This window comes from Etheostoma spectabile, chromosome 12, assembly GCF_008692095.1.
Source record: "Etheostoma spectabile isolate EspeVRDwgs_2016 chromosome 12, UIUC_Espe_1.0, whole genome shotgun sequence".
NCBI lineage: Eukaryota > Metazoa > Chordata > Actinopteri > Perciformes > Percidae > Etheostoma > Etheostoma spectabile.
The window spans coordinates 4,298,797-4,298,998 of record NC_045744.1 but is presented as its reverse complement, the minus strand read 5'-3'; positions in this window follow the sequence as shown (position 1 = coordinate 4,298,998).

Sequence of the window (202 nt, the reverse complement as noted above, 5' to 3'; positions counted from 1 at the left end):
ACCCCTTTAAAAAATGTCTATATCTAAAATATGGGTTTCTTTTTAACCAAATTACCACAAAAAAAGGATTAGATTCCTTACAACGCTCTTTGCAAATACAATTGATTACTTTCATTCCTGACGAAACTCATCTGGATGTTCCTCTGATCTTAACTTTTAGTCAAAATAATCTGCTTTTTTAACTCAAATATTAGGTATAATT